Source organism: Paramormyrops kingsleyae, unplaced genomic scaffold (genome assembly GCF_048594095.1).
Source record: "Paramormyrops kingsleyae isolate MSU_618 unplaced genomic scaffold, PKINGS_0.4 ups72, whole genome shotgun sequence".
Lineage (NCBI taxonomy): Eukaryota > Metazoa > Chordata > Actinopteri > Osteoglossiformes > Mormyridae > Paramormyrops > Paramormyrops kingsleyae.
Genome location: NW_027326010.1, coordinates 132,729 through 152,640, shown reverse-complemented (window position 1 = coordinate 152,640; position 19,912 = coordinate 132,729). Strand labels below are relative to the sequence as shown.

The window sequence follows — 19,912 nt, the reverse complement described above, 5'->3', positions numbered from 1 at the left end:
GTCTGCTCTTCTCTCGGTGCGACTCTCAATAAACCCTCAACTGAAAACAAAAGTGCTGATTCTGGCCGCTTCCCTCGCTTACGGCCATACCGTTCCGACTGCGCCCGATCTCGTCTGATCTCGGAAGCTAAGCGGGGCCGGGCTTGGTTAGTACTTGGTTGGGAGACTGCCTGGGAATACCAAGTGCCGTAGGCTTTTTCTTAGTTTCACCTTATCCAGAGGGCCCTGCGTCTTGCCACGAATGTAAAGATGTCACTACCCTTTCATTTCACAAATTACCTTTATTTGTACAAAGACGGCAGTCCCCGCCCACTTTTGCAGAAAGTACTCGTAGCAATCGTATACAACTCACCGATTTCTTCCTCATTTTAATAACGACTTTCTCAAAGACATCTTGACATCAATGCCGCATCGACGTCTGCTCTTCTCTCGGTGCGACTCTCAATAAACCCTCAACTGAAAACAAAAGTGCTGATTCTGGCCGCTTCCCTCGCTTACGGCCATACCGTTCCGACTGCGCCCGATCTCGTCTGATCTCGGAAGCTAAGCGGGGCCGGGCTTGGTTAGTACTTGGTTGGGAGACTGCCTGGGAATACCAAGTGCCGTAGGCTTTTTCTTAGTTTCACCTTATCCAGAGGGCCCTGCGTCTTGCCACGAATGTAAAGATGTCACTACCCTTTCATTTCACAAATTACCTTTATTTGTACAAAGACGGCAGTCCCCGCCCACTTTTGCAGAAAGTACTCGTAGCAATCGTATACAACTCACCGATTTCTTCCTCATTTTAATAACGACTTTCTCAAAGACATCTTGACATCAATGCCGCATCGACGTCTGCTCTTCTCTCGGTGCGACTCTCAATAAACCCTCAACTGAAAACAAAAGTGCTGATTCTGGCCGCTTCCCTTGCTTACGGCCATACCGTTCCGACTGCGCCCGATCTCGTCTGATCTCGGAAGCTAAGCGGGGCCGGGCTTGGTTAGTACTTGGTTGGGAGACTGCCTGGGAATACCAAGTGCCGTAGGCTTTTTCTTAGTTTCACCTTATCCAGAGGGCCCTGCGTCTTGCCACGAATGTAAAGATGTCACTACCCTTTCATTTCACAAATTACCTTTATTTGTACAAAGACGGCAGTCCCCGCCCACTTTTGCAGAAAGTACTCGTAGCAATCGTATACAACTCACCGATTTCTTCCTCATTTTAATAACGACTTTCTCAAAGACATCTTGACATCAATGCCGCATCGACGTCTGCTCTTCTCTCGGTGCGACTCTCAATAAACCCTCAACTGAAAACAAAAGTGCTGATTCTGGCCGCTTCCCTCGCTTACGGCCATACCGTTCCGACTGCGCCCGATCTCGTCTGATCTCGGAAGCTAAGCGGGGCCGGGCTTGGTTAGTACTTGGTTGGGAGACTGCCTGGGAATACCAAGTGCCGTAGGCTTTTTCTTAGTTTCACCTTATCCAGAGGGCCCTGCGTCTTGCCACGAATGTAAAGATGTCACTACCCTTTCATTTCACAAATTACCTTTATTTGTACAAAGACGGCAGTCCCCGCCCACTTTTGCAGAAAGTACTCGTAGCAATCGTATACAACTCACCGATTTCTTCCTCATTTTAATAACGACTTTCTCAAAGACATCTTGACATCAATGCCGCATCGACGTCTGCTCTTCTCTCGGTGCGACTCTCAATAAGCCCTCAACTGAAAACAAAAGTGCTGATTCTGGCCGCTTCCCTCGCTTACGGCCATACCGTTCCGACTGCGCCCGATCTCGTCTGATCTCGGAAGCTAAGCGGGGCCGGGCTTGGTTAGTACTTGGTTGGGAGACTGCCTGGGAATACCAAGTGCCGTAGGCTTTTTCTTAGTTTCACCTTATCCAGAGGGCCCTGCGTCTTGCCACGAATGTAAAGATGTCACTACCCTTTCATTTCACAAATTACCTTTATTTGTACAAAGACGGCAGTCCCCGCCCACTTTTGCAGAAAGTACTCGTAGCAATCGTATACAACTCACCGATTTCTTCCTCATTTTAATAACGACTTTCTCAAAGACATCTTGACATCAATGCCGCATCGACGTCTGCTCTTCTCTCGGTGCGACTCTCAATAAACCCTCAACTGAAAACAAAAGTGCTGATTCTGGCCGCTTCCCTCGCTTACGGCCATACCGTTCCGACTGCGCCCGATCTCGTCTGATCTCGGAAGCTAAGCGGGGCCGGGCTTGGTTAGTACTTGGTTGGGAGACTGCCTGGGATTACCAAGTGCCGTAAGCTTTGGTGGCCTGGGCCTCCTGGACCCTCTGGTCCAGTCGAAGGCCCTGCGTGTGCGGATGTTGCAAGCCTTCCTGGACGAGAGTCGCCCCTCCCTGTGGAAGGCGGTGCTCTCGCTCCGGCTGGGACAGTGTGCGGGGAGGGAGCTGGCCGAGGACGCTCTTTGGATGCGTCTCCGGCCCGGCATGGTGCGTGGCATCCCCTCCTTCTACGCACACCTCCTCTTGGCGTGGGCTGAGTTCCAGGAGCACACTGTCGTGGTGCCTGAGGGGCGGCAGCTTCTGCTTCGGCAGCCGCTGCTGCTCAATCCGCGCGTCCTCTCCGGGGGGCGGCCCCTCGAGTTCCGGCACTGGTGGGAGGCTGGGGTGCGTCAGGTGCGAGACCTCTTTTATGAGGTGCGCCCTGGCTTCCTGCCTCCCGCGGCCGTCTATGACCAGGTCGAGGTTGTGGCCGAGAGGGCCTCCAGGGTCACTGTTGCCAGGCAGTGTCTGGCGGCGAGGGCTGCCCTCCCTGCTGCGTGGGTGCGTGACATTGAGCGGGCCGGCGGCCCCCGGGATGTGGCCCCCCGTTTCCCCGCGGTGTATGTGAGGCGGCTGTCCGGGTCCCTCGCCCCTTTGGGGGCGTGTGTGACCCGTGACTTTGCCCGCCTCTACAGGCAGCGTGCTTTTGTTGCCCCGGTGGCGCAGGCCTTTTGGAGCGCTCGCTTCCCCGCCCTGGGGCCTGACCTGTTGTGGGGGAACGTGCTGGTCTGCCCGGCGGACCCTGCCCTGGCCCTTTTCGACTACAGACAGCGGCACAACGCCCTATGGTCAATGTTGTGGCTTCATAGACTGGGCTTCGCCGCGTCTCCGCTCTGCCCAGTGTGCCGGGATGTGGAGGAGGGCCTTACGCACATGTTCTTTGGCTGTTCACAGTTAGCTGATTTCATTGTGTGGGCTCTGGAGGTGGTGGACAGGATAGCCGGGGCGGTGGGGCCCGTGCCTGTTTTTACTGAGGCGGGGTGGCAGGTCATGTTCCTGTTTGGTGTCCCCAAGGTCCACCCCGCCAGCACCTTTCTTAACTTGTTTTTAGCAGTCGCTAAATATGTTGTTTGGTTGCGGCGCAACAAGGCCCGCTATGAGCGCGTGGTTTTAGATCCTGTTTTAATGTGCCGCTATCGGCTGCGACTGGTTTTATCTAAGGTGTTTTTATTGTCTGCCGGGCCTCATGACATGCCCTGGTTCTTAAGTGATTATGTGCACCGGGTTCCTTTTGTGTCTGTTGTGGGTGGGCGGTTGGTTTGGGATGTGTTTTGAGGGTGGGCTGCTTGTTTTCTCTTGTTTTTCTGTTTTGGGTGGGTTGCTTGGGTTGTTTTTCTTGGGTTTGTCTGTGTGGGTGGGTCGTGTGCTGCTTGTTGTCCGTCTTCTGTGTTGTTCGATGTTGGGGCTGTTGCTCCTTTTAATTGGCATTTTAGTGATTGGCTTTTATTGCTTGTGCTTTGTTTTTCTTTTTATTAAACTGCATACCTGCATGATGAGGACTGCTGCACCCTGTGAGTAGGGGTCTTGGAGCGCGGGCTTGCCCCGTTCCCTGGCCCCTCTCCCTGTACCGCCCCCCCTGCTGTGGTGTATGTGTGGCACTGTCGTTCTGAGTGGTTTAAAAAAAAAAAAAAAAAAAAAAAAAAAAACTGCGCCCGATCTCGTCTGATCTCGGAAGCTAAGCGGGGCCGGGCTTGGTTAGTACTTGGTTGGGAGACTGCCTGGGAATACCAAGTGCCGTAGGCTTTTTCTTAGTTTCACCTTATCCAGAGGGCCCTGCGTCTTGCCACGAATGTAAAGATGTCACTACCCTTTCATTTCACAAATTACCTTTATTTGTACAAAGACGGCAGTCCCCGCCCACTTTTGCAGAAAGTACTCGTAGCAATCGTATACAACTCACCGATTTCTTCCTCATTTTAATAACGACTTTCTCAAAGACATCTTGACATCAATGCCGCATCGACGTCTGCTCTTCTCTCGGTGCGACTCTCAATAAACCCTCAACTGAAAACAAAAGTGCTGATTCTGGCCGCTTCCCTCGCTTACGGCCATACCGTTCCGACTGCGCCCGATCTCGTCTGATCTCGGAAGCTAAGCGGGGCCGGGCTTGGTTAGTACTTGGTTGGGAGACTGCCTGGGAATACCAAGTGCCGTAGGCTTTTTCTTAGTTTCACCTTATCCAGAGGGCCCTGCGTCTTGCCACGAATGTAAAGATGTCACTACCCTTTCATTTCACAAATTACCTTTATTTGTACAAAGACGGCAGTCCCCGCCCACTTTTGCAGAAAGTACTCGTAGCAATCGTATACAACTCACCGATTTCTTCCTCATTTTAATAACGACTTTCTCAAAGACATCTTGACATCAATGCCGCATCGACGTCTGCTCTTCTCTCGGTGCGACTCTCAATAAACCCTCAACTGAAAACAAAAGTGCTGATTCTGGCCGCTTCCCTCGCTTACGGCCATACCGTTCCGACTGCGCCCGATCTCGTCTGATCTCGGAAGCTAAGCGGGGCCGGGCTTGGTTAGTACTTGGTTGGGAGACTGCCTGGGAATACCAAGTGCCGTAGGCTTTTTCTTAGTTTCACCTTATCCAGAGGGCCCTGCGTCTTGCCACGAATGTAAAGATGTCACTACCCTTTCATTTCACAAATTACCTTTATTTGTACAAAGACGGCAGTCCCCGCCCACTTTTGCAGAAAGTACTCGTAGCAATCGTATACAACTCACCGATTTCTTCCTCATTTTAATAACGACTTTCTCAAAGACATCTTGACATCAATGCCGCATCGACGTCTGCTCTTCTCTCGGTGCGACTCTCAATAAACCCTCAACTGAAAACAAAAGTGCTGATTCTGGCCGCTTCCCTCGCTTACGGCCATACCGTTCCGACTGCGCCCGATCTCGTCTGATCTCGGAAGCTAAGCGGGGCCGGGCTTGGTTAGTACTTGGTTGGGAGACTGCCTGGGAATACCAAGTGCCGTAGGCTTTTTCTTAGTTTCACCTTATCCAGAGGGCCCTGCGTCTTGCCACGAATGTAAAGATGTCACTACCCTTTCATTTCACAAATTACCTTTATTTGTACAAAGACGGCAGTCCCCGCCCACTTTTGCAGAAAGTACTCGTAGCAATCGTATACAACTCACCGATTTCTTCCTCATTTTAATAACGACTTTCTCAAAGACATCTTGACATCAATGCCGCATCGACGTCTGCTCTTCTCTCGGTGCGACTCTCAATAAACCCTCAACTGAAAACAAAAGTGCTGATTCTGGCCGCTTCCCTCGCTTACGGCCATACCGTTCCGACTGCGCCCGATCTCGTCTGATCTCGGAAGCTAAGCGGGGCCGGGCTTGGTTAGTACTTGGTTGGGAGACTGCCTGGGAATACCAAGTGCCGTAGGCTTTTTCTTAGTTTCACCTTATCCAGAGGGCCCTGCGTCTTGCCACGAATGTAAAGATGTCACTACCCTTTCATTTCACAAATTACCTTTATTTGTACAAAGACGGCAGTCCCCGCCCACTTTTGCAGAAAGTACTCGTAGCAATCGTATACAACTCACCGATTTCTTCCTCATTTTAATAACGACTTTCTCAAAGACATCTTGACATCAATGCCGCATCGATGTCTGCTCTTCTCTCGGTGCGACTCTCAATAAACCCTCAACTGAAAACAAAAGTGCTGATTCTGGCCGCTTCCCTCGCTTACGGCCATACCGTTCCGACTGCGCCCGATCTCGTCTGATCTCGGAAGCTAAGCGGGGCCGGGCTTGGTTATTACTTGGTTGGGAGACTGCCTGGGAATACCAAGTGCCGTAAGCTTTTTCTTAGTTTCACCTTATCCAGAGGGCCCTGCGTCTTGCCACGAATGTAAAGATGTCACTACCCTTTCATTTCACAAATTACCTTTATTTGTACAAAGACGGCAGTCCCCGCCCACTTTTGCAGAAAGTACTCGTAGCAATCGTATACAACTCACCGATTTCTTCCTCATTTTAATAACGACTTTCTCAAAGACATCTTGACATCAATGCCGCATCGACGTCTGCTCTTCTCTCGGTGCGACTCTCAATAAACCCTCAACTGAAAACAAAAGTGCTGATTCTGGCCGCTTCCCTCGCTTACGGCCATACCGTTCCGACTGCGCCCGATCTCGTCTGATCTCGGAAGCTAAGCGGGGCCGGGCTTGGTTAGTACTTGGTTGGGAGACTGCCTGGGAATACCAAGTGCCGTAAGCTTTTTCTTAGTTTCACCTTATCCAGAGGGCCCTGCGTCTTGCCACGAATGTAAAGATGTCACTACCCTTTCATTTCACAAATTACCTTTATTTGTACAAAGACGGCAGTCCCCGCCCACTTTTGCAGAAAGTACTCGTAGCAATCGTATACAACTCACCGATTTCTTCCTCATTTTAATAACGACTTTCTCAAAGACATCTTGACATCAATGCCGCATCGACGTCTGCTCTTCTCTCAGTGCGACTCTCAATAAACCCTCAACTGAAAACAAAAGTGCTGATTCTGGCCGCTTCCCTCGCTTACGGCCATACCGTTCCGACTGCGCCCGATCTCGTCTGATCTCGGAAGCTAAGCGGGGCCGGGCTTGGTTAGTACTTGGTTGGGAGACTGCCTGGGAATACCAAGTGCCGTAAGCTTTTTCTTAGTTTCACCTTATCCAGAGGGCCCTGCGTCTTGCCACGAATGTAAAGATGTCACTACCCTTTCATTTCACAAATTACCTTTATTTGTACAAAGACGGCAGTCCCCGCCCACTTTTGCAGAAAGTACTCGTAGCAATCGTATACAACTCACCGATTTCTTCCTCATTTTAATAACGACTTTCTCAAAGACATCTTGACATCAATGCCGCATCGACGTCTGCTCGTCTCTCGGTGCGACTCTCAATAAACCCTCAACTGAAAACAAAAGTGCTGATTCTGGCCGCTTCCCTCGCTTACGGCCATACCGTTCCGACTGCGCCCGATCTCGTCTGATCTCGGAAGCTAAGCGGGGCCGGGCTTGGTTAGTACTTGGTTGGGAGACTGCCTGGGAATACCAAGTGCCGTAAGCTTTTTCTTAGTTTCACCTTATCCAGAGGGCCCTGCGTCTTGCCACGAATGTAAAGATGTCACTACCCTTTCATTTCACAAATTACCTTTATTTGTACAAAGACGGCAGTCCCCGCCCACTTTTGCAGAAAGTACTCGTAGCAATCGTATACAACTCACCGATTTCTTCCTCATTTTAATAACGAATTTCTCAAAGACATCTTGACATCAATGCCGCATCGACGTCTGCTCTTCTCTCGGTGCGACTCTCAATAAACCCTCAACTGAAAACAAAAGTGCTGATTCTGGCCGCTTCCCTCGCTTACGGCCATACCGTTCCGACTGCGCCCGATCTCGTCTGATCTCGGAAGCTAAGCGGGGCCGGGCTTGGTTAGTACTTGGTTGGGAGACTGCCTGGGAATACCAAGTGCCGTAAGCTTTTTCTTAGTTTCACCTTATCCAGAGGGCCCTGCGTCTTGCCACGAATGTAAAGATGTCACTACCCTTTCATTTCACAAATTACCTTTATTTGTACAAAGACGGCAGTCCCCGCCCACTTTTGCAGAAAGTACTCGTAGCAATCGTATACAACTCACCGATTTCTTCCTCATTTTAATAACGACTTTCTCAAAGACATCTTGACATCAATGCCGCATCGACGTCTGCTCTTCTCTCGGTGCGACTCTCAATAAGCCCTCAACTGAAAACAAAAGTGCTGATTCTGGCCGCTTCCCTTGCTTACGGCCATACCGTTCCGACTGCGCCCGATCTCGTCTGATCTCGGAAGCTAAGCGGGGCCGGGCTTGGTTAGTACTTGGTTGGGAGACTGCCTGGGAATACCAAGTGCCGTAAGCTTTTTCTTAGTTTCACCTTATCCAGAGGGCCCTGCGTCTTGCCACGAATGTAAAGATGTCACTACCCTTTCATTTCACAAATTACCTTTATTTGTACAAAGACGGCAGTCCCCGCCCACTTTTGCAGAAAGTACTCGTAGCAATCGTATACAACTCACCGATTTCTTCCTCATTTTAATAACGACTTTCTCAAAGACATCTTGACATCAATGCCGCATCGACGTCTGCTCTTCTCTCGGTGCGACTCTCAATAAGCCCTCAACTGAAAACAAAAGTGCTGATTCTGGCCACTTCCCTCACTTACGGCCATACCGTTCCGACTGCGCCCGATCTCGTCTGATCTCGGAAGCTAAGCGGGGCCGGGCTTGGTTAGTACTTGGTTGGGAGACTGCCTGGGAATACCAAGTGCCGTAAGCTTTTTCTTAGTTTCACCTTATCCAGAGGGCCCTGCGTCTTGCCACGAATGTAAAGATGTCACTACCCTTTCATTTCACAAATTACCTTTATTTGTACAAAGACGGCAGTCCCCGCCCACTTTTGCAGAAAGTACTCGTAGCAATCGTATACAACTCACCGATTTCTTCCTCATTTTAATAACGACTTTCTCAAAGACATCTTGACATCAATGCCGCATCGACGTCTGCTCTTCTCTCGGTGCGACTCTCAATAAACCCTCAACTGAAAACAAAAGTGCTGATTCTGGCCGCTTCCCTTGCTTACGGCCATACCGTTCCGACTGCGCCCGATCTCGTCTGATCTCGGAAGCTAAGCGGGGCCGGGCTTGGTTAGTACTTGGTTGGGAGACTGCCTGGGAATACCAAGTGCCGTAAGCTTTTTCTTAGTTTCACCTTATCCAGAGGGCCCTGCGTCTTGCCACGAATGTAAAGATGTCACTACCCTTTCATTTCACAAATTACCTTTATTTGTACAAAGACGGCAGTCCCCGCCCACTTTTGCAGAAAGTACTCGTAGCAATCGTATACAACTCACCGATTTCTTCCTCATTTTAATAACGACTTTCTCAAAGACATCTTGACATCAATGCCGCATCGACGTCTGCTCTTCTCTCGGTGCGACTCTCAATAAACCCTCAACTGAAAACAAAAGTGCTGATTCTGGCCGCTTCCCTTGCTTACGGCCATACCGTTCCGACTGCGCCCGATCTCGTCTGATCTCGGAAGCTAAGCGGGGCCGGGCTTGGTTAGTACTTGGTTGGGAGACTGCCTGGGAATACCAAGTGCCGTAAGCTTTTTCTTAGTTTCACCTTATCCAGAGGGCCCTGCGTCTTGCCACGAATGTAAAGATGTCACTACCCTTTCATTTCACAAATTACCTTTATTTGTACAAAGACGGCAGTCCCCGCCCACTTTTGCAGAAAGTACTCGTAGCAATCGTATACAACTCACCGATTTCTTCCTCATTTTAATAACGACTTTCTCAAAGACATCTTGACATCAATGCCGCATCGACGTCTGCTCTTCTCTCGGTGCGACTCTCAATAAACCCTCAACTGAAAACAAAAGTGCTGATTCTGGCCGCTTCCCTTGCTTACGGCCATACCGTTCCGACTGCGCCCGATCTCGTCTGATCTCGGAAGCTAAGCGGGGCCGGGCTTGGTTAGTACTTGGTTGGGAGACTGCCTGGGAATACCAAGTGCCGTGAGCTTTTTCTTAGTTTCACCTTATCCAGAGGGCCCTGCGTCTTGCCACGAATGTAAAGATGTCACTACCCTTTCATTTCACAAATTACCTTTATTTGTACAAAGACGGCAGTCCCCGCCCACTTTTGCAGAAAGTACTCGTAGCAATCGTATACAACTCACCGATTTCTTCCTCATTTTAATAACGACTTTCTCAAAGACATCTTGACATCAATGCCGCATCGACGTCTGCTCTTCTCTCGGTGCGACTCTCAATAAACCCTCAACTGAAAACAAAAGTGCTGATTCTGGCCGCTTCCCTTGCTTACGGCCATACCGTTCCGACTGCGCCCGATCTCGTCTGATCTCGGAAGCTAAGCGGGGCCGGGCTTGGTTAGTACTTGGTTGGGAGACTGCCTGGGAATACCAAGTGCCGTAAGCTTTTTCTTAGTTTCACCTTATCCAGAGGGCCCTGCGTCTTGCCACGAATGTAAAGATGTCACTACCCTTTCATTTCACAAATTACCTTTATTTGTACAAAGACGGCAGTCCCCGCCCACTTTTGCAGAAAGTACTCGTAGCAATCGTATACAACTCACCGATTTCTTCCTCATTTTAATAACGACTTTCTCAAAGACATCTTGACATCAATGCCGCATCGACGTCTGCTCTTCTCTCGGTGCGACTCTCAATAAACCCTCAACTGAAAACAAAAGTGCTGATTCTGGCCGCTTCCCTTGCTTACGGCCATACCGTTCCGACTGCGCCCGATCTCGTCTGATCTCGGAAGCTAAGCGGGGCCGGGCTTGGTTAGTACTTGGTTGGGAGACTGCCTGGGAATACCAAGTGCCGTGAGCTTTTTCTTAGTTTCACCTTATCCAGAGGGCCCTGCGTCTTGCCACGAATGTAAAGATGTCACTACCCTTTCATTTCACAAATTACCTTTATTTGTACAAAGACGGCAGTCCCCGCCCACTTTTGCAGAAAGTACTCGTAGCAATCGTATACAACTCACCGATTTCTTCCTCATTTTAATAACGACTTTCTCAAAGACATCTTGACATCAATGCCGCATCGACGTCTGCTCTTCTCTCGGTGCGACTCTCAATAAACCCTCAACTGAAAACAAAAGTGCTGATTCTGGCCGCTTCCCTTGCTTACGGCCATACCGTTCCGACTGCGCCCGATCTCGTCTGATCTCGGAAGCTAAGCGGGGCCGGGCTTGGTTAGTACTTGGTTGGGAGACTGCCTGGGAATACCAAGTGCCGTAAGCTTTTTCTTAGTTTCACCTTATCCAGAGGGCCCTGCGTCTTGCCACGAATGTAAAGATGTCACTACCCTTTCATTTCACAAATTACCTTTATTTGTACAAAGACGGCAGTCCCCGCCCACTTTTGCAGAAAGTACTCGTAGCAATCGTATACAACTCACCGATTTCTTCCTCATTTTAATAACGACTTTCTCAAAGACATCTTGACATCAATGCCGCATCGACGTCTGCTCTTCTCTCGGTGCGACTCTCAATAAACCCTCAACTGAAAACAAAAGTGCTGATTCTGGCCGCTTCCCTTGCTTACGGCCATACCGTTCCGACTGCGCCCGATCTCGTCTGATCTCGGAAGCTAAGCGGGGCCGGGCTTGGTTAGTACTTGGTTGGGAGACTGCCTGGGAATACCAAGTGCCGTAAGCTTTTTCTTAGTTTCACCTTATCCAGAGGGCCCTGCGTCTTGCCACGAATGTAAAGATGTCACTACCCTTTCATTTCACAAATTACCTTTATTTGTACAAAGACGGCAGTCCCCGCCCACTTTTGCAGAAAGTACTCGTAGCAATCGTATACAACTCACCGATTTCTTCCTCATTTTAATAACGACTTTCTCAAAGACATCTTGACATCAATGCCGCATCGACGTCTGCTCTTCTCTCGGTGCGACTCTCAATAAACCCTCAACTGAAAACAAAAGTGCTGATTCTGGCCGCTTCCCTTGCTTACGGCCATACCGTTCCGACTGCGCCCGATCTCGTCTGATCTCGGAAGCTAAGCGGGGCCGGGCTTGGTTAGTACTTGGTTGGGAGACTGCCTGGGAATACCAAGTGCCGTGAGCTTTTTCTTAGTTTCACCTTATCCAGAGGGCCCTGCGTCTTGCCACGAATGTAAAGATGTCACTACCCTTTCATTTCACAAATTACCTTTATTTGTACAAAGACGGCAGTCCCCGCCCACTTTTGCAGAAAGTACTCGTAGCAATCGTATACAACTCACCGATTTCTTCCTCATTTTAATAACGACTTTCTCAAAGACATCTTGACATCAATGCCGCATCGACGTCTGCTCTTCTCTCGGTGCGACTCTCAATAAACCCTCAACTGAAAACAAAAGTGCTGATTCTGGGCGCTTCCCTTGCTTACGGCCATACCGTTCCGACTGCGCCCGATCTCGTCTGATCTCGGAAGCTAAGCGGGGCCGGGCTTGGTTAGTACTTGGTTGGGAGACTGCCTGGGAATACCAAGTGCCGTGAGCTTTTTCTTAGTTTCACCTTATCCAGAGGGCCCTGCGTCTTGCCACGAATGTAAAGATGTCACTACCCTTTCATTTCACAAATTACCTTTATTTGTACAAAGACGGCAGTCCCCGCCCACTTTTGCAGAAAGTACTCGTAGCAATCGTATACAACTCACCGATTTCTTCCTCATTTTAATAACGACTTTCTCAAAGACATCTTGACATCAATGCCGCATCGACGTCTGCTCTTCTCTCGGTGCGACTCTCAATAAACCCTCAACTGAAAACAAAAGTGCTGATTCTGGCCGCTTCCCTTGCTTACGGCCATACCGTTCCGACTGCGCCCGATCTCGTCTGATCTCGGAAGCTAAGCGGGGCCGGGCTTGGTTAGTACTTGTTTGGGAGACTGCCTGGGAATACCAAGTGCCGTAAGCTTTTTCTTAGTTTCACCTTATCCAGAGGGCCCTGCGTCTTGCCACGAATGTAAAGATGTCACTACCCTTTCATTTCACAAATTACCTTTATTTGTACAAAGACGGCAGTCCCCGCCCACTTTTGCAGAAAGTACTCGTAGCAATCGTATACAACTCACCGATTTCTTCCTCATTTTAATAACGACTTTCTCAAAGACATCTTGACATCAATGCCGCATCGACGTCTGCTCTTCTCTCGGTGCGACTCTCAATAAACCCTCAACTGAAAACAAAAGTGCTGATTCTGGCCGCTTCCCTTGCTTACGGCCATACCGTTCCGACTGCGCCCGATCTCGTCTGATCTCGGAAGCTAAGCGGGGCCGGGCTTGGTTAGTACTTGGTTGGGAGACTGCCTGGGAATACCAAGTGCCGTAAGCTTTTTCTTAGTTTCACCTTATCCAGAGGGCCCTGCGTCTTGCCACGAATGTAAAGATGTCACTACCCTTTCATTTCACAAATTACCTTTATTTGTACAAAGACGGCAGTCCCCGCCCACTTTTGCAGAAAGTACTCGTAGCAATCGTATACAACTCACCGATTTCTTCCTCATTTTAATAACGACTTTCTCAAAGACATCTTGACATCAATGCCGCATCGACGTCTGCTCTTCTCTCGGTGCGACTCTCAATAAACCCTCAACTGAAAACAAAAGTGCTGATTCTGGCCGCTTCCCTCGCTTACGGCCATACCGTTCCGACTGCGCCCGATCTCGTCTGATCTCGGAAGCTAAGCGGGGCCGGGCTTGGTTAGTACTTGGTTGGGAGACTGCCTGGGAATACCAAGTGCCGTGAGCTTTTTCTTAGTTTCACCTTATCCAGAGGGCCCTGCGTCTTGCCACGAATGTAAAGATGTCACTACCCTTTCATTTCACAAATTACCTTTATTTGTACAAAGACGGCAGTCCCCGCCCACTTTTGCAGAAAGTACTCGTAGCAATCGTATACAACTCACCGATTTCTTCCTCATTTTAATAACGACTTTCTCAAAGACATCTTGACATCAATGCCGCATCGACGTCTGCTCTTCTCTCGGTGCGACTCTCAATAAACCCTCAACTGAAAACAAAAGTGCTGATTCTGGGCGCTTCCCTCGCTTACGGCCATACCGTTCCGACTGCGCCCGATCTCGTCTGATCTCGGAAGCTAAGCGGGGCCGGGCTTGGTTAGTACTTGGTTGGGAGACTGCCTGGGAATACCAAGTGCCGTGAGCTTTTTCTTAGTTTCACCTTATCCAGAGGGCCCTGCGTCTTGCCACGAATGTAAAGATGTCACTACCCTTTCATTTCACAAATTACCTTTATTTGTACAAAGACGGCAGTCCCCGCCCACTTTTGCAGAAAGTACTCATAGCAATCGTATACAACTCACCGATTTCTTCCTCATTTTAATAACGACTTTCTCAAAGACATCTTGACATCAATGCCGCATCGACGTCTGCTCTTCTCTCGGTGCGACTCTCAATAAACCCTCAACTGAAAACAAAAGTGCTGATTCTGGCAGCTTCCCTCGCTTACGGCCATACCGTTCCGACTGCGCCCGATCTCGTCTGATCTCGGAAGCTAAGCGGGGCCGGGCTTGGTTAGTACTTGGTTGGGAGACTGCCTGGGAATACCAAGTGCCGTAAGCTTTTTCTTAGTTTCACCTTATCCAGAGGGCCCTGCGTCTTGCCACGAATGTAAAGATGTCACTACCCTTTCATTTCACAAATTACCTTTATTTGTACAAAGACGGCAGTCCCCGCCCACTTTTGCAGAAAGTACTCGTAGCAATCGTATACAACTCACCGATTTCTTCCTCATTTTAATAACGAATTTCTCAAAGACATCTTGACATCAATGCCGCATCGACGTCTGCTCTTCTCTCGGTGCGACTCTCAATAAACCCTCAACTGAAAACAAAAGTGCTGATTCTGGCCGCTTCCCTCGCTTACGGCCATACCGTTCCGACTGCGCCCGATCTCGTCTGATCTCGGAAGCTAAGCGGGGCCGGGCTTGGTTAGTACTTGGTTGGGAGACTGCCTGGGAATACCAAGTGCCGTAAGCTTTTTCTTAGTTTCACCTTATCCAGAGGGCCCTGCGTCTTGCCACGAATGTAAAGATGTCACTACCCTTTCATTTCACAAATTACCTTTATTTGTACAAAGACGGCAGTCCCCGCCCACTTTTGCAGAAAGTACTCGTAGCAATCGTATACAACTCACCGATTTCTTCCTCATTTTAATAACGACTTTCTCAAAGACATCTTGACATCAATGCCGCATCGACGTCTGCTCTTCTCTCGGTGCGACTCTCAATAAGCCCTCAACTGAAAACAAAAGTGCTGATTCTGGCCGCTTCCCTTGCTTACGGCCATACCGTTCCGACTGCGCCCGATCTCGTCTGATCTCGGAAGCTAAGCGGGGCCGGGCTTGGTTAGTACTTGGTTGGGAGACTGCCTGGGAATACCAAGTGCCGTAAGCTTTTTCTTAGTTTCACCTTATCCAGAGGGCCCTGCGTCTTGCCACGAATGTAAAGATGTCACTACCCTTTCATTTCACAAATTACCTTTATTTGTACAAAGACGGCAGTCCCCGCCCACTTTTGCAGAAAGTACTCGTAGCAATCGTATACAACTCACCGATTTCTTCCTCATTTTAATAACGACTTTCTCAAAGACATCTTGACATCAATGCCGCATCGACGTCTGCTCTTCTCTCGGTGCGACTCTCAATAAGCCCTCAACTGAAAACAAAAGTGCTGATTCTGGCCGCTTCCCTCACTTACGGCCATACCGTTCCGACTGCGCCCGATCTCGTCTGATCTCGGAAGCTAAGCGGGGCCGGGCTTGGTTAGTACTTGGTTGGGAGACTGCCTGGGAATACCAAGTGCCGTAAGCTTTTTCTTAGTTTCACCTTATCCAGAGGGCCCTGCGTCTTGCCACGAATGTAAAGATGTCACTACCCTTTCATTTCACAAATTACCTTTATTTGTACAAAGACGGCAGTCCCCGCCCACTTTTGCAGAAAGTACTCGTAGCAATCGTATACAACTCACCGATTTCTTCCTCATTTTAATAACGACTTTCTCAAAGACATCTTGACATCAATGCCGCATCGACGTCTGCTCTTCTCTCGGTGCGACTCTCAATAAACCCTCAACTGAAAACAAAAGTGCTGATTCTGGCCGCTTCCCATGCTTACGGCCATACCGTTCCGACTGCGCCCGATCTCGTCTGATCTCGGAAGCTAAGCGGGGCCGGGCTTGGTTAGTACTTGGTTGGGAGACTGCCTGGGAATACCAAGTGCCGTAAGCTTTTTCTTAGTTTCACCTTATCCAGAGGGCCCTGCGTCTTGCCACGAATGTAAAGATGTCACTACCCTTTCATTTCACAAATTACCTTTATTTGTACAAAGACGGCAGTCCCCGCCCACTTTTGCAGAAAGTACTCGTAGCAATCGTATACAACTCACCGATTTCTTCCTCATTTTAATAACGACTTTCTCAAAGACATCTTGACATCAATGCCGCATCGACGTCTGCTCTTCTCTCGGTGCGACTCTCAATAAACCCTCAACTGAAAACAAAAGTGCTGATTCTGGCCGCTTCCCTTGCTTACGGCCATACCGTTCCGACTGCGCCCGATCTCGTCTGATCTCGGAAGCTAAGCGGGGCCGGGCTTGGTTAGTACTTGGTTGGGAGACTGCCTGGGAATACCAAGTGCCGTAAGCTTTTTCTTAGTTTCACCTTATCCAGAGGGCCCTGCGTCTTGCCACGAATGTAAAGATGTCACTACCCTTTCATTTCACAAATTACCTTTATTTGTACAAAGACGGCAGTCCCCGCCCACTTTTGCAGAAAGTACTCGTAGCAATCGTATACAACTCACCGATTTCTTCCTCATTTTAATAACGACTTTCTCAAAGACATCTTGACATCAATGCCGCATCGACGTCTGCTCTTCTCTCGGTGCGACTCTCAATAAACCCTCAACTGAAAACAAAAGTGCTGATTCTGGCCGCTTCCCTTGCTTACGGCCATACCGTTCCGACTGCGCCCGATCTCGTCTGATCTCGGAAGCTAAGCGGGGCCGGGCTTGGTTAGTACTTGGTTGGGAGACTGCCTGGGAATACCAAGTGCCGTAAGCTTTTTCTTAGTTTCACCTTATCCAGAGGGCCCTGCGTCTTGCCACGAATGTAAAGATGTCACTACCCTTTCATTTCACAAATTACCTTTATTTGTACAAAGACGGCAGTCCCCGCCCACTTTTGCAGAAAGTACTCGTAGCAATCGTATACAACTCACCGATTTCTTCCTCATTTTAATTACGACTTTCTCAAAGACATCTTGACATCAATGCCGCATCGACGTCTGCTCTTCTCTCGGTGCGACTCTCAATAAACCCTCAACTGAAAACAAAAGTGCTGATTCTGGCCGCTTCCCTTGCTTACGGCCATACCGTTCCGACTGCGCCCGATCTCGTCTGATCTCGGAAGCTAAGCGGGGCCGGGCTTGGTTAGTACTTGGTTGGGAGACTGCCTGGGAATACCAAGTGCCGTAAGCTTTTTCTTAGTTTCACCTTATCCAGAGGGCCCTGCGTCTTGCCACGAATGTAAAGATGTCACTACCCTTTCATTTCACAAATTACCTTTATTTGTACAAAGACGGCAGTCCCCGCCCACTTTTGCAGAAAGTACTCGTAGCAATCGTATACAACTCACCGATTTCTTCCTCATTTTAATAACGACTTTCTCAAAGACATCTTGACATCAATGCCGCATCGACGTCTGCTCTTCTCTCGGTGCGACTCTCAATAAACCCTCAACTGAAAACAAAAGTGCTGATTCTGGCCGCTTCCCTTGCTTACGGCCATACCGTTCCGACTGCGCCCGATCTCGTCTGATCTCGGAAGCTAAGCGGGGCCGGGCTTGGTTAGTACTTGGTTGGGAGACTGCCTGGGAATACCAAGTGCCGTAAGCTTTTTCTTAGTTTCACCTTATCCAGAGGGCCCTGCGTCTTGCCACGAATGTAAAGATGTCACTACCCTTTCATTTCACAAATTACCTTTATTTGTACAAAGACGGCAGTCCCCGCCCACTTTTGCAGAAAGTACTCGTAGCAATCGTATACAACTCACCGATTTCTTCCTCATTTTAATAACGACTTTCTCAAAGACATCTTGACATCAATGCCGCATCGACGTCTGCTCTTCTCTCGGTGCGACTCTCAATAAACCCTCAACTGAAAACAAAAGTGCTGATTCTGGCCGCTTCCCTTGCTTACGGCCATACCGTTCCGACTGCGCCCGATCTCGTCTGATCTCGGAAGCTAAGCGGGGCCGGGCTTGGTTAGTACTTGGTTGGGAGACTGCCTGGGAATACCAAGTGCCGTGAGCTTTTTCTTAGTTTCACCTTATCCAGAGGGCCCTGCGTCTTGCCACGAATGTAAAGATGTCACTACCCTTTCATTTCACAAATTACCTTTATTTGTACAAAGACGGCAGTCCCCGCCCACTTTTGCAGAAAGTACTCGTAGCAATCGTATACAACTCACCGATTTCTTCCTCATTTTAATAACGACTTTCTCAAAGACATCTTGACATCAATGCCGCATCGACGTCTGCTCTTCTCTCGGTGCGACTCTCAATAAACCCTCAACTGAAAACAAAAGTGCTGATTCTGGCCGCTTCCCTTGCTTACGGCCATACCGTTCCGACTGCGCCCGATCTCGTCTGATCTCGGAAGCTAAGCGGGGCCGGGCTTGGTTAGTACTTGGTTGGGAGACTGCCTGGGAATACCAAGTGCCGTGAGCTTTTTCTTAGTTTCACCTTATCCAGAGGGCCCTGCGTCTTGCCACGAATGTAAAGATGTCACTACCCTTTCATTTCACAAATTACCTTTATTTGTACAAAGACGGCAGTCCCCGCCCACTTTTGCAGAAAGTACTCGTAGCAATCGTATACAACTCACCGATTTCTTCCTCATTTTAATAACGACTTTCTCAAAGACATCTTGACATCAATGCCGCATCGACGTCTGCTCTTCTCTCGGTGCGACTCTCAATAAACCCTCAACTGAAAACAAAAGTGCTGATTCTGGCCGCTTCCCTTGCTTACGGCCATACCGTTCCGACTGCGCCCGATCTCGTCTGATCTCGGAAGCTAAGCGGGGCCGGGCTTGGTTAGTACTTGGTTGGGAGACTGCCTGGGAATACCAAGTGCCGTGAGCTTTTTCTTAGTTTCACCTTATCCAGAGGGCCCTGCGTCTTGCCACGAATGTAAAGATGTCACTACCCTTTCATTTCACAAATTACCTTTATTTGTACAAAGACGGCAGTCCCCGCCCACTTTTGCAGAAAGTACTCGTAGCAATCGTATACAACTCACCGATTTCTTCCTCATTTTAATAACGACTTTCTCAAAGACATCTTGACATCAATGCCGCATCGACGTCTGCTCTTCTCTCGGTGCGACTCTCAATAAACCCTCAACTGAAAACAAAAGTGCTGATTCTGGGCGCTTCCCTTGCTTACGGCCATACCGTTCCGACTGCGCCCGATCTCGTCTGATCTCGGAAGCTAAGCGGGGCCGGGCTTGGTTAGTACTTGGTTGGGAGACTGCCTGGGAATACCAAGTGCCGTGAGCTTTTTCTTAGTTTCACCTTATCCAGAGGGCCCTGCGTCTTGCCACGAATGTAAAGATGTCACTACCCTTTCATTTCACAAATTACCTTTATTTGTACAAAGACGGCAGTCCCCGCCCACTTTTGCAGAAAGTACTCGTAGCAATCGTATACAACTCACCGATTTCTTCCTCATTTTAATAACGACTTTCTCAAAGACATCTTGACATCAATGCCGCATCGACGTCTGCTCTTCTCTCGGTGCGACTCTCAATAAACCCTCAACTGAAAACAAAAGTGCTGATTCTGGCCGCTTCCCTTGCTTACGGCCATACCGTTCCGACTGCGCCCGATCTCGTCTGATCTCGGAAGCTAAGCGGGGCCGGGCTTGGTTAGTACTTGGTTGGGAGACTGCCTGGGAATACCAAGTGCCGTGAGCTTTTTCTTAGTTTCACCTTATCCAGAGGGCCCTGCGTCTTGCCACGAATGTAAAGATGTCACTACCCTTT

General features: G+C 49.3%; 44 non-coding genes across 44 annotated transcripts; all 44 read left to right on the top strand.

Annotated features, from left to right (window-relative positions):
* Window positions 1–76: 76 nt before the first annotated feature.
* LOC140586719 (5S ribosomal RNA) lies at window positions 77–195 on the top strand. The gene has a single exon (XR_011988528.1). It is a non-coding gene; the product is annotated as a 5S ribosomal RNA (ribosomal RNA).
* Window positions 196–492: 297 nt separating this feature from the next.
* LOC140586718 (5S ribosomal RNA) lies at window positions 493–611 on the top strand. Its single transcript, XR_011988527.1, has one exon. It is a non-coding gene; the product is annotated as a 5S ribosomal RNA (ribosomal RNA).
* A 297-nt stretch (window positions 612–908) lies between these two features.
* Window positions 909–1,027, top strand: LOC140586717 (5S ribosomal RNA). Its single transcript, XR_011988526.1, has one exon. It is a non-coding gene; the product is annotated as a 5S ribosomal RNA (ribosomal RNA).
* Window positions 1,028–1,324: 297 nt separating this feature from the next.
* LOC140586716 (5S ribosomal RNA) lies at window positions 1,325–1,443 on the top strand. The gene has a single exon (XR_011988525.1). It is a non-coding gene; the product is annotated as a 5S ribosomal RNA (ribosomal RNA).
* Window positions 1,444–1,740: 297 nt separating this feature from the next.
* On the top strand, window positions 1,741–1,859 carry LOC140586715 (5S ribosomal RNA). The gene has a single exon (XR_011988524.1). It is a non-coding gene; the product is annotated as a 5S ribosomal RNA (ribosomal RNA).
* Window positions 1,860–2,156: 297 nt separating this feature from the next.
* On the top strand, window positions 2,157–2,275 carry LOC140586838 (5S ribosomal RNA). Its single transcript, XR_011988647.1, has one exon. It is a non-coding gene; the product is annotated as a 5S ribosomal RNA (ribosomal RNA).
* Window positions 2,276–4,332: 2,057 nt separating this feature from the next.
* Window positions 4,333–4,451, top strand: LOC140586714 (5S ribosomal RNA). Its single transcript, XR_011988523.1, has one exon. It is a non-coding gene; the product is annotated as a 5S ribosomal RNA (ribosomal RNA).
* A 297-nt stretch (window positions 4,452–4,748) lies between these two features.
* Window positions 4,749–4,867, top strand: LOC140586712 (5S ribosomal RNA). The gene has a single exon (XR_011988521.1). It is a non-coding gene; the product is annotated as a 5S ribosomal RNA (ribosomal RNA).
* A 297-nt stretch (window positions 4,868–5,164) lies between these two features.
* On the top strand, window positions 5,165–5,283 carry LOC140586711 (5S ribosomal RNA). The gene has a single exon (XR_011988520.1). It is a non-coding gene; the product is annotated as a 5S ribosomal RNA (ribosomal RNA).
* A 297-nt stretch (window positions 5,284–5,580) lies between these two features.
* Window positions 5,581–5,699, top strand: LOC140586710 (5S ribosomal RNA). The gene has a single exon (XR_011988519.1). It is a non-coding gene; the product is annotated as a 5S ribosomal RNA (ribosomal RNA).
* Window positions 5,700–5,996: 297 nt separating this feature from the next.
* Window positions 5,997–6,115, top strand: LOC140586833 (5S ribosomal RNA). The gene has a single exon (XR_011988642.1). It is a non-coding gene; the product is annotated as a 5S ribosomal RNA (ribosomal RNA).
* A 297-nt stretch (window positions 6,116–6,412) lies between these two features.
* LOC140586671 (5S ribosomal RNA) lies at window positions 6,413–6,531 on the top strand. The gene has a single exon (XR_011988480.1). It is a non-coding gene; the product is annotated as a 5S ribosomal RNA (ribosomal RNA).
* Window positions 6,532–6,828: 297 nt separating this feature from the next.
* Window positions 6,829–6,947, top strand: LOC140586670 (5S ribosomal RNA). The gene has a single exon (XR_011988479.1). It is a non-coding gene; the product is annotated as a 5S ribosomal RNA (ribosomal RNA).
* Window positions 6,948–7,244: 297 nt separating this feature from the next.
* LOC140586669 (5S ribosomal RNA) lies at window positions 7,245–7,363 on the top strand. The gene has a single exon (XR_011988478.1). It is a non-coding gene; the product is annotated as a 5S ribosomal RNA (ribosomal RNA).
* Window positions 7,364–7,660: 297 nt separating this feature from the next.
* On the top strand, window positions 7,661–7,779 carry LOC140586667 (5S ribosomal RNA). The gene has a single exon (XR_011988476.1). It is a non-coding gene; the product is annotated as a 5S ribosomal RNA (ribosomal RNA).
* Window positions 7,780–8,076: 297 nt separating this feature from the next.
* LOC140586666 (5S ribosomal RNA) lies at window positions 8,077–8,195 on the top strand. Its single transcript, XR_011988475.1, has one exon. It is a non-coding gene; the product is annotated as a 5S ribosomal RNA (ribosomal RNA).
* A 297-nt stretch (window positions 8,196–8,492) lies between these two features.
* LOC140586810 (5S ribosomal RNA) lies at window positions 8,493–8,611 on the top strand. Its single transcript, XR_011988619.1, has one exon. It is a non-coding gene; the product is annotated as a 5S ribosomal RNA (ribosomal RNA).
* Window positions 8,612–8,908: 297 nt separating this feature from the next.
* LOC140586665 (5S ribosomal RNA) lies at window positions 8,909–9,027 on the top strand. Its single transcript, XR_011988474.1, has one exon. It is a non-coding gene; the product is annotated as a 5S ribosomal RNA (ribosomal RNA).
* A 297-nt stretch (window positions 9,028–9,324) lies between these two features.
* Window positions 9,325–9,443, top strand: LOC140586664 (5S ribosomal RNA). Its single transcript, XR_011988473.1, has one exon. It is a non-coding gene; the product is annotated as a 5S ribosomal RNA (ribosomal RNA).
* A 297-nt stretch (window positions 9,444–9,740) lies between these two features.
* On the top strand, window positions 9,741–9,859 carry LOC140586778 (5S ribosomal RNA). Its single transcript, XR_011988587.1, has one exon. It is a non-coding gene; the product is annotated as a 5S ribosomal RNA (ribosomal RNA).
* A 297-nt stretch (window positions 9,860–10,156) lies between these two features.
* On the top strand, window positions 10,157–10,275 carry LOC140586663 (5S ribosomal RNA). The gene has a single exon (XR_011988472.1). It is a non-coding gene; the product is annotated as a 5S ribosomal RNA (ribosomal RNA).
* A 297-nt stretch (window positions 10,276–10,572) lies between these two features.
* LOC140586777 (5S ribosomal RNA) lies at window positions 10,573–10,691 on the top strand. Its single transcript, XR_011988586.1, has one exon. It is a non-coding gene; the product is annotated as a 5S ribosomal RNA (ribosomal RNA).
* A 297-nt stretch (window positions 10,692–10,988) lies between these two features.
* On the top strand, window positions 10,989–11,107 carry LOC140586662 (5S ribosomal RNA). The gene has a single exon (XR_011988471.1). It is a non-coding gene; the product is annotated as a 5S ribosomal RNA (ribosomal RNA).
* A 297-nt stretch (window positions 11,108–11,404) lies between these two features.
* Window positions 11,405–11,523, top strand: LOC140586661 (5S ribosomal RNA). The gene has a single exon (XR_011988470.1). It is a non-coding gene; the product is annotated as a 5S ribosomal RNA (ribosomal RNA).
* A 297-nt stretch (window positions 11,524–11,820) lies between these two features.
* On the top strand, window positions 11,821–11,939 carry LOC140586776 (5S ribosomal RNA). The gene has a single exon (XR_011988585.1). It is a non-coding gene; the product is annotated as a 5S ribosomal RNA (ribosomal RNA).
* Window positions 11,940–12,236: 297 nt separating this feature from the next.
* Window positions 12,237–12,355, top strand: LOC140586775 (5S ribosomal RNA). Its single transcript, XR_011988584.1, has one exon. It is a non-coding gene; the product is annotated as a 5S ribosomal RNA (ribosomal RNA).
* A 297-nt stretch (window positions 12,356–12,652) lies between these two features.
* LOC140586808 (5S ribosomal RNA) lies at window positions 12,653–12,771 on the top strand. The gene has a single exon (XR_011988617.1). It is a non-coding gene; the product is annotated as a 5S ribosomal RNA (ribosomal RNA).
* A 297-nt stretch (window positions 12,772–13,068) lies between these two features.
* LOC140586660 (5S ribosomal RNA) lies at window positions 13,069–13,187 on the top strand. Its single transcript, XR_011988469.1, has one exon. It is a non-coding gene; the product is annotated as a 5S ribosomal RNA (ribosomal RNA).
* A 297-nt stretch (window positions 13,188–13,484) lies between these two features.
* Window positions 13,485–13,603, top strand: LOC140586774 (5S ribosomal RNA). Its single transcript, XR_011988583.1, has one exon. It is a non-coding gene; the product is annotated as a 5S ribosomal RNA (ribosomal RNA).
* A 297-nt stretch (window positions 13,604–13,900) lies between these two features.
* Window positions 13,901–14,019, top strand: LOC140586773 (5S ribosomal RNA). Its single transcript, XR_011988582.1, has one exon. It is a non-coding gene; the product is annotated as a 5S ribosomal RNA (ribosomal RNA).
* Window positions 14,020–14,316: 297 nt separating this feature from the next.
* LOC140586659 (5S ribosomal RNA) lies at window positions 14,317–14,435 on the top strand. Its single transcript, XR_011988468.1, has one exon. It is a non-coding gene; the product is annotated as a 5S ribosomal RNA (ribosomal RNA).
* Window positions 14,436–14,732: 297 nt separating this feature from the next.
* Window positions 14,733–14,851, top strand: LOC140586658 (5S ribosomal RNA). Its single transcript, XR_011988467.1, has one exon. It is a non-coding gene; the product is annotated as a 5S ribosomal RNA (ribosomal RNA).
* Window positions 14,852–15,148: 297 nt separating this feature from the next.
* Window positions 15,149–15,267, top strand: LOC140586656 (5S ribosomal RNA). The gene has a single exon (XR_011988465.1). It is a non-coding gene; the product is annotated as a 5S ribosomal RNA (ribosomal RNA).
* A 297-nt stretch (window positions 15,268–15,564) lies between these two features.
* Window positions 15,565–15,683, top strand: LOC140586809 (5S ribosomal RNA). Its single transcript, XR_011988618.1, has one exon. It is a non-coding gene; the product is annotated as a 5S ribosomal RNA (ribosomal RNA).
* Window positions 15,684–15,980: 297 nt separating this feature from the next.
* On the top strand, window positions 15,981–16,099 carry LOC140586655 (5S ribosomal RNA). The gene has a single exon (XR_011988464.1). It is a non-coding gene; the product is annotated as a 5S ribosomal RNA (ribosomal RNA).
* A 297-nt stretch (window positions 16,100–16,396) lies between these two features.
* LOC140586654 (5S ribosomal RNA) lies at window positions 16,397–16,515 on the top strand. Its single transcript, XR_011988463.1, has one exon. It is a non-coding gene; the product is annotated as a 5S ribosomal RNA (ribosomal RNA).
* Window positions 16,516–16,812: 297 nt separating this feature from the next.
* On the top strand, window positions 16,813–16,931 carry LOC140586653 (5S ribosomal RNA). The gene has a single exon (XR_011988462.1). It is a non-coding gene; the product is annotated as a 5S ribosomal RNA (ribosomal RNA).
* A 297-nt stretch (window positions 16,932–17,228) lies between these two features.
* LOC140586652 (5S ribosomal RNA) lies at window positions 17,229–17,347 on the top strand. Its single transcript, XR_011988461.1, has one exon. It is a non-coding gene; the product is annotated as a 5S ribosomal RNA (ribosomal RNA).
* Window positions 17,348–17,644: 297 nt separating this feature from the next.
* LOC140586651 (5S ribosomal RNA) lies at window positions 17,645–17,763 on the top strand. The gene has a single exon (XR_011988460.1). It is a non-coding gene; the product is annotated as a 5S ribosomal RNA (ribosomal RNA).
* A 297-nt stretch (window positions 17,764–18,060) lies between these two features.
* LOC140586772 (5S ribosomal RNA) lies at window positions 18,061–18,179 on the top strand. The gene has a single exon (XR_011988581.1). It is a non-coding gene; the product is annotated as a 5S ribosomal RNA (ribosomal RNA).
* A 297-nt stretch (window positions 18,180–18,476) lies between these two features.
* On the top strand, window positions 18,477–18,595 carry LOC140586771 (5S ribosomal RNA). The gene has a single exon (XR_011988580.1). It is a non-coding gene; the product is annotated as a 5S ribosomal RNA (ribosomal RNA).
* A 297-nt stretch (window positions 18,596–18,892) lies between these two features.
* On the top strand, window positions 18,893–19,011 carry LOC140586770 (5S ribosomal RNA). The gene has a single exon (XR_011988579.1). It is a non-coding gene; the product is annotated as a 5S ribosomal RNA (ribosomal RNA).
* A 297-nt stretch (window positions 19,012–19,308) lies between these two features.
* On the top strand, window positions 19,309–19,427 carry LOC140586769 (5S ribosomal RNA). The gene has a single exon (XR_011988578.1). It is a non-coding gene; the product is annotated as a 5S ribosomal RNA (ribosomal RNA).
* Window positions 19,428–19,724: 297 nt separating this feature from the next.
* On the top strand, window positions 19,725–19,843 carry LOC140586767 (5S ribosomal RNA). The gene has a single exon (XR_011988576.1). It is a non-coding gene; the product is annotated as a 5S ribosomal RNA (ribosomal RNA).
* Window positions 19,844–19,912: the final 69 nt, after the last annotated feature.